Source organism: Moschus berezovskii, chromosome 21, assembly GCF_049115385.1.
Source record: "Moschus berezovskii isolate FMDL1 chromosome 21, NW_MosBer_1.0, whole genome shotgun sequence".
NCBI lineage: Eukaryota > Metazoa > Chordata > Mammalia > Artiodactyla > Moschidae > Moschus > Moschus berezovskii.
The window spans coordinates 34,942,313-34,962,379 of NC_142480.1; the positions used below are offsets into that span (position 1 = coordinate 34,942,313).

General features: G+C 41.6%; 1 protein-coding gene and 1 long non-coding RNA gene across 4 annotated transcripts in view; one reads left to right on the forward strand and one right to left on the reverse strand.

The window, feature by feature from the left end:
- Nucleotides 1-18,639, reverse strand: part of LOC129550482 (uncharacterized) — a 65,625-nt gene extending 46,986 nt beyond the window's left edge. For both annotated transcript variants that reach the window (XR_008684839.2, XR_008684838.2), the window contains exons 1-2: nt 18,501-18,639; nt 18,221-18,403 (exon numbers count right to left, since the gene is read on the reverse strand). This is a non-coding gene — a long non-coding RNA (uncharacterized LOC129550482). The remainder of the gene's footprint in view (nt 1-18,220; nt 18,404-18,500) is intronic.
- The window catches only part of STXBP6 (syntaxin binding protein 6), a 283,426-nt gene that overhangs the window by 99,048 nt on the left and 164,311 nt on the right, over nt 1-20,067 (forward strand). The window lies entirely within an intron of this gene.

Genomic DNA, 20,067 nt, shown 5'->3' on the forward strand with positions numbered 1-20,067 from the left:
GTCTTATAGAGATAAGAGTCGTCTGTGTATGTTGGCAAGTCAGATACACTGTGATAAGTTCCAGAAGCCCTCCTGAGTTGAGGCTTTTTGTCACACATAGTGTAACAAGTGGGGAAAGCCTGGGGCCCAGAAATGGCTAATCAAGAGATGGTTCTGTGTGCATAATCTGTTTCATCCATTTCTAGTATCCAAGTGACCAGAAGTAACCCTGCATAAGCACAAAAATTTTGGAGACAGAAAAAAATATGGATTTGAATCTTGGCTCTATTAACACTGGTTGTATAACCTGCGTAACTTAGAATTAGCTTGGCCTCGGTGAGCCTTGTTCCCACTTACGTAAAATAGTGGTTAAAAATAGCTATCTTGGTGGACTATTATGAGAATTGAAAAAATTATTGGAGATGAGATCTATAAACCACCTTGCTTGGCAGCAGACTATAATAAATACTTAATAAATGTTAATTTGTTCATCATCCTCATCTGACATTTTAAAGTGTTCTTCTGTTGCTGACCAGAAATAAGAGTCACTGGTCATCTAGCAGAGACTGAACTAGAAAAGGAAAGAAAGCAGCACATGCCTCCAGCAGGAATGGAAATTTTGTAGAGGGGCCAAAGAGGGTTTCTTGTCCAAGGAATTTGACACACCTTAGGAGCTTGATCACAAGTTTTGTCACTGCCATACTGACGTGTCTAAAAGTATCCATTCTGAAGATGGAAATTATGTCTTTTCTGAAGAGCAAATAAGTGACAAGTTTCAGTTTAAAGTGAAGAGGTAGGATGATACTTACCATCATTAAATATGCTGAAAGGTTTGGTGTAGTGAAAGCATAGGAGGGCTCAGGCATTGCTCTGTGTGAAGCTCAGCCGTATCCCATTCAAACTGTGGCCACAGGATGCTCCTGACCTGTGTGAACCACCTACCTCAACTAGGCAGTGGGAACACTTCATACCTTATGGGTGTGCTGTGGAAGTTAAGTTCACCTGCCAAGAGGCTGGCACAGCAGAGACCTCAGTAAATGCTGGTCGACAGCAGACTAAGCATAGTGTCTGTCTGTGTGTCTGTATACACTCACAGAATTGTGAAAAATACAGCTCCATCCTCAGAGAGCTTAAGAGCCCTGAGAATACCCTGGATGCTTAAACAGCAGTACATTCAAGGGAAGAACACAGTGGGACCTACCCTGACTGCCTAACGGCTATACTACCTGTTGACACCAAGTGCCATGGCCCTGGCATTAGTGTGATTGCTAGCCCTGTTAAGAGCGGAGTTTTAGAATCTTGTATAGTCAATCTGTGTGTTACAAGAACAAAGCACACAGACATCAGCTCGGTCATTTAGCATGAGTTCTTTTTTTTTTTTTTTTTTTTAAGCTGATATACTGTCAATTTTAATTTTCTTCTTCTTAAAATGTCATTGTTTGGGTGGAGAGCCTTAAACCCCCACAGGCAGCAGGCAGTCTTCACAAGTCTATACACAGCCATGGCTTTAAGCTGGGCAACCAGTCCCCAAAGAACTTTGGTTCCCTGCAGTTTGATAACAGGCTTTAAGGATAGAAAAAAAACCTCTGAAAGCCAATTTCTGGTTTATCATTCTGTTTTCTCCTTGTTCATTTTTATGCAAACTAATGCCATTCATTTGGATTTTCTTCTGTCATTAAAAGCTTTAAAAGCCAAAGCCTGCCTCTGAGGACTTAGTCTGTAGCGTTGTGTCCCTGATGAGAGATCATTTCCTCCATCCTGGTAGGCAGTGGCAAGCCCTCTTCTGTGAATGGGCTGGCTTCTGGAACTTGGTCCTAACTCCTTACTGAGGGCTTATTCTTTTCTGTGCAACTCCAGTCTATTCAAAGGTGACTCCCCTGCTGCCCCTTAATTACATTGACCCACCTGATCAAACACCTAGTTGGCAATGGTATTTGGCAAATACCTAGTTGGCAATTCATGTTCAATTACTCAGTTGTTTGCCTGTCGGAAATTAAATGCCCTCTTATGCTTCTGGATGCACATGGGGATTGACAGCCAGTAGCTGCACGATGTAGGGAGAAAAGAACTAGGGCTTTGCAGTCAAGCAGACTTGAGTGTGAGTCTTAACTGGCGCCTGCTGTGTGATCCTGTACAAGCACCTTCCCCTCTCTGTGCCTCGGTTTCCTCAGCCATAAAGCTGAGTGTTCGTGTGGTTGTAAAGATTAGAGATGGTACGCGTGAAGCACCTGGCATGTTTCCTGGCACACAGTAGGTGTGTTGCATTACCGCTGCCGCTACTTGGTCATCGTCTTCTGCTTGTCTGCCTGGTTGGTTGGGGGCCCTGGCCCTGGTCTCTGTGGAGAACTTGCTGAGGGAAGCAGGGCCGGATCCTGGAACCCCTGCAGACTGAGAACTGCTGTGTCTTGAGGAGCAGCCTCACTGCCTCCCCACAGCCACTGATTGCCCCCTGCCGTAGGCCTGATGCCCAGGTTATTGCCATTGAGGGCTATGACTCCGTTTCACTTTGCTGTTTGGACCGAATGTCTGATTGGTGCTGCTGGTGAGAGTTCCATGCTTTCAGTTCACCCTGCAGATGTGTCCCAAATGGCTGGGGTACTTACTTTCTAACCTCTTTGTCCTGATCAACAGAGGAGGAGCCAGGATCCCAGAGGCCAGATCCATAAAGATGATAAGCCTTAAGCTTTTTCCTTCCACCTGTGTGGTGAAGATGGAGAAGGTGCAGCCAGAGGGTGGCTGTTGTGGCAGCCAGAGCAGAGGAATTTGGATGTGTGGCTTATGGAAGCTTTGGCATCAGACGGGAACTCCCATGTCTAGTGGAACAGCAACCCTGGGGAGTTGATCACCTTAACATACATCTGCCAGAATCCCACTAGTCCTTTGACCATTTTGAAGGGGATGACTAATTAGACATCTTACTAAGGATGTTACTCTCCCTTCCTGCCGTGTTCAACTTAATTTCTCTAAACCAGTTTGTTGTTATTTAGTCGCTCTATCATGGCCGACTCTTTTGTGACCCTGTGGACTGTAGCCCTGCCAGGTTCCTCTGTCCATGGGATTTCCCAGGCAAGAATACTGGAGTGGGTTGCTATTTCCTTCTGCAGGGGATCTTCCAGATTCAAGAATTGAACCTGTGTCTCCTGCTTGGCAGATGGATTCTTTACCACTGTGACACCTGGGAAGCCCTCTATAGACCAACAACTGAACATAAAAGAACTTCCAGATAGAAACAGCAATACAAATAGCTAACATTAACTGAGCACTTACTGTATGCCAGTTAGTGGCCTAAACAGCTTACATGCATGATCTCATTTAATCCATATATGTATATATATGGATTGTGTGTGTGTATATATATATACATATGGATTATAATATATGTATGTTTATATATAATCCTCCAAGAGAGGCACGGGTGCTTGTTAGCCCCTTTCTTAGATGAGGGAAGTAAGCAGCAGGAGGTCCAGTACCTTGCCTAACCCCACAGAGCCATAAATATTGGAGCAGGAATCCCAGCCAACTCCTTCTGTCTCCAGAGCCTGAGCACTTAACTTCCATGCTTCTTCCTGAAGCCACTGCTTTCTGTGTGTCTGCGTCAGGCCATGTCCCTCTCCTCAGAGAATACCCCTCTGTCACCAGAAACTGAGAGGGAATTATTGATCATTTATTTTAGTACCTCTGCAGTACTGCCGTACAGCACCCTCACTTTACAGGAAAGATGCCTCGCGTTCTCCCTGGTTGTAGACTACCGTGGGACCCAGACAACCCTCAACCTCTCCTCACCTGCTTCTGCTCATACCTGTTCCGTGTCTGTGGTCATCAGTGGGTTGGAGTCATTCACACTCTCGTCTCAGTGCTCCATGAGGCCTTCACTTAGGGCACTGACTTAGCAAAGGGCATTAGTGAGCTGTGTAGACGCCATGAAGTTTCCTTACTAGAGTTGGGAAAGGGTATTCATAATCATGTGTTGACAGTGAGTAAGGCAGCCCCTGTTCCCGAGCCCAGGCTGAACGGCCTCATGGGGCTTCTGAGAGCTGCCTTGTTATAAAGAGTGTAGGGTTCTGCTTAGAGGACCTTCTTTTCCCCCGGCCATTATGCAGAGCAATCCAGGGCTTCTTCAAGCTGCTACCTGCTCCCCTTGCTTAACCAAGCCCATTTGAAGACCTGCCCAAGCCCATCTTTACCCCAAATGGAGATAAAACAACCAGAGTCATTATTATTAGGACCTATCCGCCTTAGACAGCAGTTAGGATTTGAAGTGACTTTATTTTCCTGGTTGTTCCCTGAGTTAAGGAGCTTTGGTAGCCCCCTCCATGCAGGCCAGATACGTAGGTGGGCCTGTTTTCTTTGGAAAAGAACTGACTACTTTCATGTTGAAGAGCCAGTGACCAGCTTGCTGTCCCCTTTCTTCTTGTGAGTTGTCAGCCCTGGCAAGGATGCTCAGCCCACCCTGGGGCCCACTCTTCTTCCAGCCCTCTCTGAGGCCCCACCATCGCACCCAAGAAGAGCAGGTCGTACCTATTACATGCTGCCTGGCTTCATGCCCTTAGCCTTTCTCTGTCTGTTCTGAAGATGATGTTAACCTCTGCTATGAGTATCAGCAATTCTTAAGCCTTATGGCTACCCTTTAGCACCAGTTAGCTTTTCATTCATTTAACATTTATTATACATTGTTAACATTTTATTATGTATTATCAGCAGACATTCTATATTATCAGCAGTCAGAATTTTAGACATTTAGACAAAGCTTATTCCTTTAGACACAAAGGAGTGCTATCAGAGATGCAGAAGACATTATTCTTATCTTCATGCTGTCTGTCAGAAATTTAGTAGAAATTTAAGCAGGAGGGTAGCCATAAGGCTTAAGATCTGATTCCTTGAAGAATTTTGCATGTGCTTCCTGAAAAACTAAAGTGAGTTTGGGGGTTTTTCTTCACTCTTAGAAGCTTCATGGTGTGGCTGCTGCTTCTGAGCTAGAGTATCCTTTGCTCATATCTTTTCTTATTTTGCTTGTTTGATGAAATTTGTTGATAGCGTTAAACAAACCAAGAGGGAAATATACCTTTTGTACCTATGCCTAGTGAGGTACTTATCTGGTTCCTGGTATATTTTTCTTGAATGACAATAATTAAAAATCTTTCAACTCATAATTTTGTTCTAATGATAAAGAGAGCCTTAATTGTGGGGTCAGAGTTAAGTTTTCATGATTTGAAACGTTAAATGCTGCTTGTAGAGCATGATTAGAGCAGAGTTCTGTCACTTCAGAAATTCAGTTTTGTCTAGAATAACTCAAAAAGAGAAATATAAAATAATGCTTGGGAGTAGCCAAGTAAAACCTTCAGATTTGCTTTTTAGTTGTGAATAAAATTAGGAATGAACCTTATGGAAGCTTAGAAAACATTTGAGAGAAGAAAAGTCTATGCTGTTAATAGGTGAATATAATATGAATATAATACATGAGAACTATGCTAACATGTATTCATTATTTATGTGTATTTACTAAAATAGGCCACTTGGTCTACAAGCTTGAAATAAGCTTATTATTCTTCTGAATGGGATTTTCTACTTTTTAAATTTTTTATGGAAAATTATAAATACGCAACAGTAGAGAAAAGAATATGAACCCCATATGCCCATCATCAACATTTAACAGTTAACTCTCCTGGCCAGTCCTATTGCATTTATTTCCCATCCATTTCCCCTCACTGAACCATTTTTAAGTGAATCATCTTATTTCATTCTTAAATATTCCCATATATATATGGGTGTGTGTATATATATCTAAAAGACAGCAGCCTTCAAGAACCACAAAGTACCAGTATCACAACTGCAAATTCCTTAATATCATCAAAGATCAAGCTAGTGTTCAACTTTCCCAGTTGCCCCGTATAGATTTGTCTCTCATGTATATAAATTCCAATCAAGTGTGAAAATTTGAATGAACTGTAAAAAATAGAATTTTTTTAACCTATATAATACTTCATGTTTATATGCAACTGTAATTGAGATTCAGATAAAGCCTAAACAGTACAGTTGTTAATCTCTTAATTTCTTTAATTTATATTTATATTAAAAAATGTATACAGATTGTAAGTGTACAGTCCAGTAAATTTTCCCAAAGGGAACACTTCTGTATAACTAGCACCCCAATGGGGAGCCCAAATATTACCAGCTCCTCAGAAACTTCCTATGTCCCTCCTATCAACCCCTCCCTCCCTACAAGATAACAGAATTTTGATTTCCAGCACCACAGTTTAGATTTGTCTGTCTAAGAACTTAGGAAATTCTAGAGTATTTATTAGTTAGTGCTTGGTTTCTTCCTCTCAAATCGTTTGTGAGATCAGGTCACCCACCCTGTAGCATATAGCTGTATTTGGGCATTCTCATTACTAAGTACTATTCTATTGTAAAAACTATACCCCAGATTTTCATTCTGTTTTGTGTTTTATTTGTAATTGAAGTATAATTGATTTACAATGTTGTGTTAGTTTCAGGTGTACAGCAAAATGATTCAGTTACAAAGTATTGTTCTCAGATTCTTTTCCCTTATAGGTTATTGCAAACTATTTAGTATAGTTCCCTTGTGCTACACAGTAGGTCCTTACTGGTTATCTATTTTATATATAATAGTACGTATATGTTAATTCCCGACTCCTGATTTATCCCTCCTCCCCTCCAAACCAATGATCACGAGAGGAGAGTACAAATGCACCATGTTTGGAATGCATTTCATTATGTTTTTGATCCCTGCTTGGACTTTTTCCAGGTTTTTGGCTATTACAAATAGTGCTGCTTTGAACATGTTCTTGTCTTTTGGTGACTGCTCACCCACATATTCATGTTAGGTATGTACCAGGAATATGATGACTATATAGTAGTATGGACCTCTTCAGCTTCAGTGTATCTGCCAAACACCTTTCTAAGAGGTGTTCTAGTACCCTGTTACACTCTGAATAGCAGTGTATAAAGTGTAGTCCCTCTACATATGGGGTCGTTATTAATTATAAATTACTTACTAGGCATGTAGGATTACTAACTGAATTTTTGCAATTGAAAATTTACAGGTGTAAGAAAGACATTTCTTCTAGTTCCTAGATACGAAACTTACCAACACATTACTGTTTTTAGCAATCTGAAATGTTAAGGAGATGGATTTTGACCACACTAATGGCCAAAATCATTCATTCTCCATCTGAGGAATATTTCCCATTTATAAAGTATCTAAGTCTTTGTTTATAACCATCTTCTCTGGGTGTCTGTCTCTCACTGTGATGAAAATAGGAAATTGTTTGCCTTGATTCCTTTGGGAAGAACTTGTAGAAGTCTGGTCACTCTCTTTTATTTTCAAGCTCAGTTAGTGCTTAACCCAGGTAGCCCTTTTCATCCTTCCAGTTGTCTATTTCACTCTTCTGTGGAATCCTTTTTAGTTTCTGCATTTCTCTGAAACTAGGAAGATTAAAGAAAACTTTTAAACTTAAGAAGAGAAAATCACTACACAGTTAAGAGAAAAGCCTACCTTCTGGCCCATGCATTTTATATTTGTATTAATGCTTTTAAATAAAAGATACTAGATGTTAAAATAATGGCATCGTATGGTGAGGTATCCAGCAGTATGTAACCAGCTTTTGCCTGCAGCGAAAATGTTTCCTCCAGTGCTTACTCTGTGCCCTTCTCTTTTGAATTTAGCTCTCATTCATATGAGTTCATGCCTTTCCCCCTAGAATTACTTTTAGCTCTTTCGTCATCTTTCCATTCGCTCTGTATGCATTCCCCTTCCCCATTGATGTCATCAGCTTGGACACTGGGCATCAAGTCTTGCACCAAGATAGTAAGAAGAAGGTAGGATCAGCTTTAGCATGCCTGCTAGATCTTGCACTCCACTTTATGCTATGGAGCCAGTTTCTGTAACATGGCAAAGATCCATCTCATTTAGCACTTAGGAATCTGCGCGATATCGCTGAGTAATTTATAAGCAGTCACATTCATGATTGTTATGTGTGACAGAATCAATAACGCTGTGGTCTTTTTGTTTGTTTTAGTTGCACTCAGAGACAGGGATTTCTCTTTTCCTCTGTCACCTTCTGTTAGTTTTTGAAAGTCTTGTTAGGGAAAAACTGTACACCTTATTGGTCCTCTGGTTAATCAGGGAGAGCCCCTGCCAAGGTGGCAGCAAAAGAGGAAGAATGGTTGTTAGGAATCATTGAAGATGCTGTCTAGGTGCCTGTGGACAGAAGGCAGTTCCTGTTTGTTTTTTTCTATTTCAAGAGAGTTCTTTAAGCTCAGAAAATCCACCACAGAGAGTCTGGTACTGACTGTGAGACACTTCAGTGGCACAGGGCTTCAGAGTGCCTTCCCCATAGGCTGGGCTCCTGTCACTTCTTGGAGATCCTTTGTGGAAAGCATCTGATCCCCAGACTTTGAGAGGTAGGCTCAAAGTTTCATTAAAGGGCATAACATCCAGGCTTTTCATCATCATTAGAGTTTCCTCTCCTAGAGCCTTTGGGTCCAAGTGCAGGGCTGAGCCATTGCCTAGAAGTCTCAACGAAGCCCTGGCCTTTTATCAGGTTCCACTGTGAGTTCAAAAATGGATCTTCACACATTTTAGGACTTTTTCAAAGTGTGAGTCCTCTTCATGCATTTTTGTTATCTGCCAAGGAAGTGGGATCTGGCATCTTTTCTCACTCCCACTTTCAGGGATGTAGAGCTTTGGGCCTTCTGTTTAAGACTGGGGCAAAGGAGACTGCATATGGAAACTTATTTTTTATATTAAGGTTTGTTTTCAGACTGGAAACTGATTGGACCCAAGAAGCTATTAGTCAGTGAAAATCTGAGTGATCTTCTTGAAGGCAAAAATCAATCTGTGTAGAAATAGAAGCTTCTCTAAAGAGATAAGCCTTCTGATGAAGGATCCTTATAAATCAAAGTACATCTTGGGACGTGTCATGCTGGGAGAAGGTGTTCCCTTTCATGAAGCCTGTTTGGCAGACAGTGGCATCATCCTGTAACTGGGCAGTGTGTGGATCTGGACTTCACTTTGGTCATTAAACTTTAGCTGTAATTTTATAATTCTTATCACTGCCTATTTACAGTTGTGTCAGACAGCCCACTCCTGTCTTCATAGTGAGTCAGTTTCCTCCTTGTGTAAAGCATGCTCAGGGTGTAAGAATGGAAGTTGTGTTTATGGAAACATCTCTGTTTTGTGTAGCTGATGTGTGAATAGTATTCTTCAGTTCTGGGCTCTCCCCGCAGTGACGTTTCTTGTTGGTGATCGGTCTTTCCATGTCAGTCTTGGGCATGTGTACACCGTGGCTCCTTGGCATTCTGTCACCGTTTTCTGGATTTTCTCATTTCTCCTCCATTGCCGCCTCTGTCGGCATGCCATCCTCGGTCCCTATTTTCTTCAGAGATCCATCTGTGTTCCCTTCTGTGAGCTCTTCCCATCATGGCTGTCATTCTTGTCTGAGCACAGCCACAGCTTCTTGTTCAAACCAGCTTGGTCCCAGAGAGTCAGAAAACAGATTCTTTCACTTTCCCTTCACATATAGAGCTCTATGTAATGAATAATGCTTTCCCCCTTTACTTGCTACTTCAGAAGACCTGTTTCACCTTGTTAATCAAGATTAGATTATTTGGGGAGACTTTTACTGACAGATGGGGCCACTTTCTGTTTAGTAGTTAATAAGCACTTGACTTTGATAGTGGTCCGCTATGACTTCTATACTTTCTTAGATTGTTACTTATGAGCAGTGTCTCAGTTGCTCATATTATGTAACTTAAGTTACAAGGCTCTAGTCTCTTTATCCAACTACTAAAATATCCTGGCCCAATTTATCTTTGTCTCCTTGTTTCCTTTCAAAGGCTACTCCTTCCCTGTGTGTCATCTGTATCCCATACCGTCTTACTTTTTCAAGGACTATGCTCTTCTGGTGGGATTCCTTGTGGCTCAGCTGGTAAAGAATCTGCCTGCTATGTGGGAGACCTGGGTTCTATCCCTGGGTTGGGAAGATCCCCCGGAGAAGGGAATGGCTCCCCACTCCAGTATTCTGACCTAGAGAATTCCATGGTCTGTATAGTCCATGGGGTGGCAAAGAGTCAGACATGACTGAGCGACTTTCACTTCCATGTTCTTCTGGAATCTTTTCTTCATCCAACTCTAGGAAACTGTTCCCACAGGTACACCTACATACTTTCTGGTCTTCCATTTAAAAAATAATCCTTTCATGACCCCAGACTTCCTGCCAGCATTTCCTCTTTGCCTCATTTACCTGGAAAGATGTCTGCAATTGTTCTGACTATTTATTAATTCACCTTTTAGCCCACTTCCCCATAGCTCAAACGGTAGAGAATCTGCCTGTGATGCAGAAGACCAGGGTTCGATCCCTGGGTTGGGAAGGTCCTCTGGAGAAGGGAATGGCAATCCACTCCAGTATTCTTGCCTGGAGAATTCCATGGACAGAGAAGCCTGGTGGGCTGCAGTCCACGGGGTCGCAAAGAGTCGGACACGACTAACTGACTACCGCACACACACACACACACAGGTCTCTGAGACTATTCAAGTTCTTAGCCCACTTCAGTCTGACCAAGACACTCCCTGCTTGATTTCTGCTCCTGACAGGAGCCCCTGTGCTACCTAACCCATTGGCTAGCTTTCCCTTCCTCTTCACTTCATCTCTTTGTAGTTTTAACACAGTTGACATCTCTTTACCTTAAAATCATTCCTTTCTTGACATGGGACATTATCATACTCTCTTTCTTATCCTTCTACCACATCACTAACTTTCATCTTTGTCTCTACTACAGATATCCTTCCTATACCTTACTTCTTAAATTTGGATACTCTCTCTGGCTCTCTCTTGGGGTACTCTTTTCTTATACTTCCTCTCTTTCTCTACATTCTTAGAGCTCTGATCAGTAAATGTTGCTGCTGCTAAGTCACTTCAGTCGTGTCCGACTCTGTGTGACCCCATAGACGGAAGCCCACCAGGCTCCCCTGTCCCTGGGATTCTCCAGGCAAGAACACTGGAGTGGGCTGCCATCTCCTTCTCCAATGTGTGAAAGTGGAAAGTGAAAAGTGAAAGTGAAGTCGCTCAGTCGTGTCCGACCCCCAGCGACCCCACGGACTGCAGCCCACCAGGCTCCTCCATCCATGGGATTTTCTAGGCAATAGTACTGGAGTGGCTTGCCATTGCCTTCTCCGTCAGTAAATGTTAGGGGTGATTATTTCTAATACTACTACATTTACTTTCAGTTCAGTTCAGTCGCTCAGTCGTGTCCGACTCTTTGCGACCCCATGAACCGCAGCATACCAGGCCTCCCTGTCCATCAACAACTCCCGGAGTCCACCCAAACCCATGTCCATTGAGTCAGTGATGCCATCCAACCATCTCATCCTCTGTCGTCCCCTTTTCCTCCCACCCTCAATCTTTCCCAGCATCAGGGTCTTTTCAGATGAGTCAGCTCTTCACATCAGGTAGCCAAAGTATTGGAGTTTCAGCTTCAACATCAGTCCTTCCAATGAATATTCAGGACTGATCTCCTTTAGGATGGACTGGTTGGATCTCCTTGTAGTCCTAGGGACTCTCAAGAGTCTTCTCCAACACCACAGTTCAAAAGCATCAATTCTTTGGTGCTCAACTTTCTTTATAGTCCAACTCTCACATCCATACATGACCACTGGAGAAACCATAGCCTTGACTAGATGGACCTTTGTTGACAAAGTAATGTCTCTGCTTTTTAATATGCTATCTAGGTTGGTCATAACTTTCTTTCCAAGAAGTAAGCGTCTTTTAAGTCCATGGCTGTAATCAGCATCCGCAGTGATTTTGGAGCCCAAATAAATTCTCTTACTCTTTCCACTGTTTCCCCATCTATTTGCCACAAAGTGATGGGACCATATGCCATGATCTTATTTTCCTGAATGTTGAGCTTTCAGTCAACTTTTTCACTCTCCTCTTTCACTTTCATCAAGATGCTCTTTAGTTCTTCACTTTCTGCTATAAGGGTGGTGCCATCTGCATATCTGAGGTTATTGATATTTTTCCCGGCAATCTTGATTCAAGCTTGTGCTTCCTCCAGCCCAGCGTTTCTCATGATGTACTCTGCATATAAGTTAAATAAGCAGGGTGACAATATACAGCCTTGATGTACTCCTTTTTCTATTTGGAACCAGTCTGTTGTTCCATGTCCAGTTCTAACTGCTGCTTCCTGACCTGCATACAGGTTTCTCAAGAGGCAGGTCAGGTGGTCTGGTATTCCCATCTCTTTCAGAATGTTCCACAGTTTATTGTGATCCACACAGTCAAAAGCTTTGGCATAGTCAATGAAGCAGAAATATATGTTTTTCTGGAACTCTCTTGCTTTCTCCATGATCCAGCGGATGTTGGCAATTTGATCTCTGGTTCCTCTGCCTTTTCTAAAACCAGCTTGAACATCTGGAAGTTCATGGTTCACATATTGCTAGCCTGGCTTGGAGAATTTTGAGCATGACTTTACTAGCGTGTGAGATGAGTGCAATTGTGGTGTAGTTTGAGCATTTTTTGGCCTTGCCTTTCTTTTGGATTGGAATGAAAACTGACCTTTTCCAGTCCTGTGGCCACTGCTGAGTTTTCCAAATTTGCTGGCATGTTCAGTGCAACACTTTCACAGCATCATCTTTGAGGATTTGAAATAATTCAACTGGAATTCCATCACCTCCACTAGCTTTGTTCATAGTGATGCTTCCTAAGGCCCACTTGACTTCACATTCCAGAATGTCTGCCTCTAGGTGAGTGTGAGTGATCACACCATCATGAGTATCTGTGATTACTTTATATGATATTTATGGTAATAAGAATTTATATAAACAGCCTAGAATACAGAAAATATTCCATAAATGGTGCTGTTACATGCTTTTTCATCTTTGTTTCTTTCATAAATTTGTACATCGAATAGACACAACTATCTGTTAAAGAAAAGAGTAGTTGAATTTCTCTTTCTTTGGTTTCAGATATATCGTGTCTTGGTTTTCCATTAGGTGCCAGTGGTCACACACTCTCTCTGAGAAGAGGTATATCCAGTCCACCAGATACTGGGGCAAACATTTTAAGATTATTTTTTTGACCCATCAACCTTTATTGGTCTACTGAGTTCACCCATTTTGATTGTTCCGAGATCCAGTGTGAATCCCTCCGTGTCTTGGATGCATTGTAAAATAACTTTAATTAGGTCGTTTTCAGGGTTTTAAAGCAGGAAGAATAACAGCTGTGTTTACCTACCTCTACCTGAGAGCCAGCCTGCCCACCCGCGTGTGAGGCGCTTGCACTCTTGGCTGCCCTTGGTAGGTGGTCAGCACACCCAAGATTAACAGTGCCCAGACCTTCTGTGCAATGACAGAGCTCCGTAACCTCCCTCCCACTGTCACTACGACACATACACAAATGTTAAAAAAGTAAATTGTCAGGCTGCTTTCGCTCCTTAGTTCCTTGAATTGACAGCTCTTTGTTGCATACTCTGACCTCTTAAGGAGAAAGCTACATTTTTGACCGACTAAAGAAAGATGAAGAAAGTCAGAAGCAGCAAAAAAATAATAATAATAAAAGCCCTAATTTCTGTTCAGAATATGTTTGGGAGGGAAAACAAAGCATGTAAGAAATTCATGTGACTTCATACAAAAAGTGACAAATGAATTTCAGTGAACCATGTACATAAGGAACAAGTTTGAATCACTAAATTAGAAATCTTTTAAAGTAAGAAAACAGATATTCATTCCAGATCTTTGGTACTTCCAAGTCAAAGGTGGAGTGCCTGACTCTTCAAAATTTTTAATGGTTTTTATTTAAAGGTCAAGATAGAGACATTATACTAACTAGCGAAACCAATTTTTATTCCTTTCTAAATCTTAAAATCCAATTATATAGCCGTGCATTGTCCTAAATATATTCAGCTCAGTCCCGAAGAAAAACTGGTCTTTATTATCCATAGCAATTAAGTTTTCAAATGCCCTTCTTTACTTCAGAATGAAACCTGGCAGTTTTCATTCAGTGTACCTTTTATACCAAGGATTTTAATTACAGAAATGCATAAAGAACATAAAACTGAGAGATGTAAAAAATGTAAAGTTTTGATTCTGATGGAACTTTGAGAATCATTTATCTGTTAAGATTCTTTTTTTCTACTGTACATAATGAAAGGCTTGAATAAACGGTGGCTTCGATAAATTGGGTGTGCGTTTTTTAACCTAGGGGTCCAGGGCTGGTATCACCGCTCCTCTGCCTTTCGGCTTTGTCTGTATTCTCTAGCTTGAGTTGCCTTGTGCTTGCAAGAGGAGTGGCCCACCTGCAGGATCACACCTGCCTTTCTGGAAGGCAGAAAGGGCAACCCAGGAGGCAAGAGGAGTGTGTCAGCTTTCAAAGAGCTCTCCCAGAAAGCCAGGTGACCAGCAAGTGCCTTTCATTGGTCAAGACTCAGTCTCATGGCCACGCTCAGCCCTGAGTGAGGCTGAAAACACATTGCCACCTTCCCATCCCCCCAAATCAGGGTTTTGTTGAGAAGAAAATGGTAGACTGCTAACCCTGTCATCCCCTGGAGAGTGAACATACACATTTTCTGAAGGGTCTTCACCTTGCAGAACTGATTCTAATTAACTTCAGATTTTTCTCTGACCCTGTTTTATTCTGGGGCCATGTCATTTCCTTCTTCACTAGTAAGAGTACCCTTCTTGATTTCTCTGCTTTATAGCAATCAATTCAGAAACAATTATGTATGCACTTAGCTATTGGTCTGTGGAGTTGGGGAGAGGCCAAAAGGGCCCAAGGCACCCCATTAGCCCTTGTGGAGATTTGTGCCATTTGTGGGTAATTGACTTGCTCTTTTTGTGGTCTTCACAGAACTCCCTGCCCTCAGATCAAAGGTGAATGTGTTCAATAAATACTGAATAAAAAATAAAACTGTCAGTGACAAAAGCATGAGGATAAGATAACTGAGCATTGGATTCTGGCCATTTTCCTTATTCTTGGGAAGAATGAGAGAGAATATGTCCATGCATCGTGATGACAGTTTTCTGGGGAACACACTGTCTCCCACCCACCCTGGTCCCTGAGGGTCTTTAACCTCATCCACTCAGTGATGTGACTGTATGTGGCGGGTATGCTGGCACCACTGGGCAGCTTTCTCACTCACCTCCTCCTCCCCACCTTCACCCACTGAGAGTGAGCAATTTCCAGATAACCTCCTGGTCTCACCCTTCCATCTCCGCGGGATGGAATTGTTGGCAGTGTGCATTTGGTTATCCAGTCTGCTTTGAAGTATGGTTCTAATTTTTCCCTATAAATAAGGTTCAGATGGCACCACTTGTATGCCTTTGATCTCATTTTCATGTGAAGATCTCCACCCATGGGATCAAAAGTCACTCAAGACCTACTTGAAAAGAGTTGATTTCCAGTTTTCCTTTGCTTCCTCTGCTTCCCTTCATTTTCTTTTAGGAATCCTGTCCTAAAGCTCCATCCTGGAGCTCCATCGTGCTTCATCCTGCAGTTTCATTGAATCATTGCTCTTTACAAGTTGGCAAGGTGTTCCCAACCCCAGATTTTCATTCTCTCCTCTCTTCAGCAGGGAGTGTCTTCACAATCTCCTTTCTCAAACACAGGATGAGTTGAAGTAAGTCCCTCTCCCAGACAGATGTGCCAAGGAGGAACTTGTGCAGATGTACAGCATGGCGGCCTGTTGGCATTCAGCCAGCAGCATCTGGTCCTGTACTCATGGCCTCTCAGACTGGGGGAAGTGTTACCTCATTCTTTAATTTGTACTAGTTCCTGGGATGCTTTCACACAGGTGGTCCCTGAGTTAAGTACATAAAATGGTACTCGCTAAGGCAGAGAAAGGAGCCAACAGGGAAAAGGAAGGACCAACGCAGGAAAGGGCAGACACCCAGGAATAGGAATGGGGGTGCACCAGGTGGCGGGGTCGTGGCCTGACCCTGGTTGGGAGAACCCATCACTGGGCTCTGTATTCATGGCAGTGAACCTGATGTAGCTCATGGATACAGGATCTACCCAATAACGGCCCCTGGACAAGAGTTAGAACTCCACTTAGAATGAGAAGCTTGCAATGAGCTGGTGTTTGCTTATTTCTTTATTACTCACAACCCTCTGACACTCATATATTATTAATATCTCCACTGTTTTCCCTAACCCCACATACAACCTTCGTGTCCCTGTCAGTTGTATTGATTAATCTGATGAACGTTTATATTGTTCCATCTTCCTTAAATTGCATTTCCTGATTCTTTTCTCAGCTGAATTTGGTGAGTCCTTCCAACTTCCCCTCACATGTTGTCTCTCTCAGATGCATTCTTGAGTCCCCCCAGCAGTGGATGCCCCTCATCCGTGCTCCCACAGTATCCTTGTCCATCCTTGTCACCTTGTCCTGCAGTTCAGGTTTGCTTGTCTTTTCTCCTCCTACATGGCAGGGCTTTGAGGTTAATGACCACGTGTTACTCAGCATTCTAAATAGGGTGTCTAACCTGGTGTCTCATAGAAAATATTTGCTCAGTAATATTAACTGAATTAATGGATAAAACCTAAAGAAATTGCCTCCATTGTCAGATGTCATAGCTGTGTTTTTCATCTCTCCAGCTGACATAATAGACTCTACTTGGCTGGTCCCTATATGATTCCTTAGTTTCAATGTCTGTTTGGGTTTGGAGTGAAACAGAGTGGAGTGGGGGAAGTTACTGTGGCAAGAGACAGGAAGGGGATTTATTGTGGAGAAAGGTTTGCTTGCAGGTCAACAGGTTTCTGATATGTACCAGCATAAAAATCGACCTATAGTTATCAATCTACTGTCAGCCTATTTACTGAAAGGTCAGAAATGAGGCATTGAGCTTGAAGCCAGCAGAGCAATAATGAAAACCAGCCAATGAAAGATTCAGGATAAAGGGAAGATGAACACCATCTTAACCACAGACTATACAAACACTTCATGCGTTTCTCACCCAGGGATCTACCATCTGGCTGAATGCTTTCAATATGAATGTTGATTTTCCATAATCACAATTCTGAGCTGCTTTATTTGCCTTGTCCTTTTCAGCAGTCATATTTCCACTAAGATTACCTGTGCCTGTGTGAAGCAAGAGTCTTAGAACTGGAACGGTCTTCCATTCCTTCTAAATACTAGGTTTTGTCATTTTATCTTATACTGGGAATCATCCCAGTAAAGGTCATCTTTTTTCACCCCATTCTGGTGTTCTTCTTTAGGTACCAGTTGGATGGACAGGCCGGTCATCCTCCAAAGTTAATCTCTAGGGTTTTCATCACTTTTAAACTTTATTTTAAAAAATATGACTATCTCAAAAAGAGAGCAGTATCTGGGGATTGGAGTGTGGGAGGTCAGTAATGACAAACTTTTTTAAGATAGCTATGCAAAGAGGCAACACAGTCCCTCTCTTTCTAAAGGGTGTGGAAGGGGCCTCAATTTGCTATGTTCTATTTATATCTAGGGATGTGCTGTCCAGTATGTCCAGCTACACATGACTTTGCTGCTGCTGCTGCTAAGTCACTTCAGTCGTGTCCAACTCTGTGTGACCCCATAGACGGCAGCCCACCAGGCTCCCCTGTCCCTGGGACTCTCCAGGCAAGAACACTGGAGTGGGTTGCCATTTCCTTCTCCAATGTGTGAAAGTGAAAAGTGAATGTGAAGTCGCTCAGTCATGTCTGACATGACTTTAAACACTTATAATTAAAACTAGTCCCAGATAAGTTGTGCTGTAAGTCTAACATATACTCCAGATTTTGAAGATTTAGTACAAAAGAAAAGAACATGAAATAACTCATCAACCTTTTTATATTTATTACCTGTTAGGTTAATTGAAATAAATTATTAACATCATCTGTTTCTTTTTACTTTTTAATATAGCTGTTAAAAAATGAATGTTGTTCACATTTTATTCTGTTGGACAGTGTAGCTCTACTGTAACATCATCATATATTACACGTTCATAGTAAGAATTCAGTAAACATATCTTGATAGCTTTGACTTAGAGTTAATGGCCATTTCCATCTTCGAAACAACAGAAAATTCCTCATCTTCACTTCTCAGATTAAGCCCAACAAAGCTGTAACTCCAAGCATACATTACACTTGTGTTGTGTAACGTCCTCTAATGGAACCTTTTTGTTAACATCTTACATTTATCTCTGTTGTTTCCCGAGGAAACCATTGCTATTCGGTTGTGTAACTGAGCATCCAGGGTTGGAAACAAGACTTACCAAACTAGAATAGAAGTCATGAAGACAGTCAGACGCCACGAACCAGAATTACGTTCGTCCATATGGCCTGCTGATGCATTATCTCTGTTGCCTTGGCCACCAGATCACCATGAAGGATGTAAATATTATTAGGCAAATGCAGCAAAACATCTTGGTATTTAGCTTGATCCAAATCAATTGTACCTGTTTAGAGAAAGAAAAATAGTGCAATGTGGTTATTTTCTTTTCATATAATGTTGAGATGTAATTAATTTTCTGCTTTTCAATCCCTTGTACCCACCTAATTTTTTCAATTCTGGGTTTATGGTGCTTTCTGGGTGCCTAGAGTTGACTACATGAGTGCTCTTTCTCCCCCTGCATATCAACACCCTGGACATCAACACCCTGCTTTGTTATTAATAGTTCACCAGCGAGGCTTATTTGAGCATGTTGAACAAGTGTTTATGCAGAAACTGAGCTAGACCATGTCTTAAATCAGCATGGTGACTTTTCAAATAGGAATGTCTGGCTAATGGGGAGAGGACTTGATGTTTAGGGGCTTTGTGAAAGCTTTTGGGTGTGGTTCACCACTGAGATGCTTTCTGCTGCTCTGTTTCCAGGAAGGCCAGACGTGATTTGCCCCCATTAGGAACAGATAGTAGTTAAAAATCCAAATGTCATTCCTTATAATGCAGTTTAGTTCTGGCATAATGAGCTAGCATTGTTTTGTCTTTTTTGTTGTTTTCCTTATTAAAATGTGAGAGAGTGGCTTCCTCTGGGTCTTAGAATCTGGAAGGGGATTTGGTATAGATACTGATTTTTATATGTCTTAGAAATGGAGGAACAGTGTCTAACATAAAATAGATAGGGCTTTTGTGATGAGTGTTATTTATTTTTTAAGCAGAGATAAAGTATGTAGTTAAATATTGCAATCATAAAATCATTAAAGAGAGAAGTAGAATCTTTTGAAGGACTAAATCTTTGCATGACTGTATTATTAATAGCTGTTATAGAGATATTAGGAGATACGTGATCCTCAGTGTTGGTAAGCAGGGCACAGCATCCGATTAAGCAGCTCTCCTACAGTTATCTGTTTACACACTGTGGTTAATATTACTCTTGTATTTTTTTTTAAATGTTGAGATTTCCACACTCCCTGCATATTTTGTGTTTTCTGTCCAACAGCCAAATACAAGGATCTAGCCTTGATGCTCTCCTATATAAAGTTTTAGGTGATTTCCATTCCCTGGTACAATGTGTACTTTGTAGATAAACAAGATGAATTATTTTCTTGCCCACATAAAGCTAAGCAGAATTTTTGTGTATAATTTTGCACCTAATTAACATTGCACTGCATTTATAAAGTGGTAGAGTATTAAGTGATTTTTGATTGGCAGTTCTAAAATGCCTTCTATTCATAAAGCCAAGAATACTGGAAGCAAAATGATTACCCAAATCTCTGAAAACCTGAATGTACACAGGCAATATCCTTTTATCTCAGCTGAATGGCTGTATGTGCATGCACGCACGCACACATACATACACAGGGACAATAAAGCTGAATGTCAAACGGGAATATTAAAAAAAATAAAAGCTTACAGCCAGGAAAAGAATTGTTTAATTATCATGTTTCTGTATGTTCACATGTTTAAAACATATCAGCTATAGTCAGAAATGATAATATAAATTACTATATTTCTTATATTTCTAAAATTTTTTTGACATTTTATTACTTCTGCAGAGGGATGTATCTTAGAATCTGTGACATCTTTAAATTGTTATCAGCCAGGTGGCAGTCTTGACATAAATGTGATTGCTGTGCAGACTGGGCATAACTGCCCATATTGTCATCACATCAGTTAAGGTAG